Source organism: Pelobates fuscus, chromosome 2, assembly GCF_036172605.1.
Source record: "Pelobates fuscus isolate aPelFus1 chromosome 2, aPelFus1.pri, whole genome shotgun sequence".
Taxonomy (NCBI): Eukaryota; Metazoa; Chordata; class Amphibia; order Anura; family Pelobatidae; genus Pelobates; species Pelobates fuscus.
In genome coordinates this window covers 27549814-27550685 of record NC_086318.1, presented here as the reverse complement: position 1 = coordinate 27550685, position 872 = coordinate 27549814, and the positions used below count along the sequence as shown (strand labels likewise).

The window sequence follows — 872 nt, the reverse complement described above, 5'->3', positions numbered from 1 at the left end:
ATGAAAACAGTCTAAAATCTGTTTAATCACAAAGACATGTTGAAAGAGTGGAAAAATGCAAAATCTCTTGAAACTAACAAACGACCACCCTTTGACTCAAAACCAAGAAAAGCTGAGATAAGAATGGTAAGAAAAGAAAGAGAATGGAAAACACAAAAGAGCAAATTTCTCTCAAAAATGGGTTTGACATTTGACCCTCTGGGTTATGGGCCCAGCACGCTTCCGCTGCGCCACTCTGCTGATTCTTAAAATGTAGTCATCCTCACAGCTGTCTCTACTTCTTACCGGAAGCAGTGTTAAAGTGGGAACTGTATAAGTGGGGAGATATCGAGAGACAAAAATCCCTCAACTCTGTGGACATCAAGAGCTGTCTCTGTGGCGCAATCGGTTAGCGCGTTTGGCTGTTAACCAAAAGGTTGGTGGTTCAAGCCCACCCAGGGACGTGAGTTCACTGTGTACAAGATGACACGGTCGCCATAGCTTTTTCTCTAAGAAGTTGAAAATAAGCCTGTTGTAATCAAACTGAAAAACAGTGGCTCTATGCTGATTAACCCAAGATAGAGATGCTTCTCAAAACCATGTCTAAAGGGTGAGGCAAACACTTTTCTGTGACAATGGTTTCAATTTGAAACGTCACCACAAACTTTTTGAGAAGTGAGCGGGAACACTACCCATTGGAAATTGGGATCGGTCAAAGAAAAGATTAGAAGGACACTGCTGTATCCTTTGTCCACGGGGAAATGTCTTGAATTATTTCAAACACATATCATCCTGCATAAGCTTGTAAGTTCAAACCCACTCCAGGACCGTGCATTTTCAATATGGGAGGGGCCATGCACGTGTTAGCCAAGAAGCCAAAAGCACAAAATTCC

General features: G+C 42.3%; 1 non-coding gene across 1 annotated transcript; it reads left to right on the top strand.

The window, feature by feature from the left end:
* The first annotated feature begins 369 nt into the window (after positions 1–369).
* Positions 370–443, top strand: TRNAN-GUU (transfer RNA asparagine (anticodon GUU)). Its single transcript has one exon. It is a non-coding gene; the product is annotated as a tRNA-Asn (tRNA).
* The last annotated feature ends 429 nt before the right edge of the window (positions 444–872 follow it).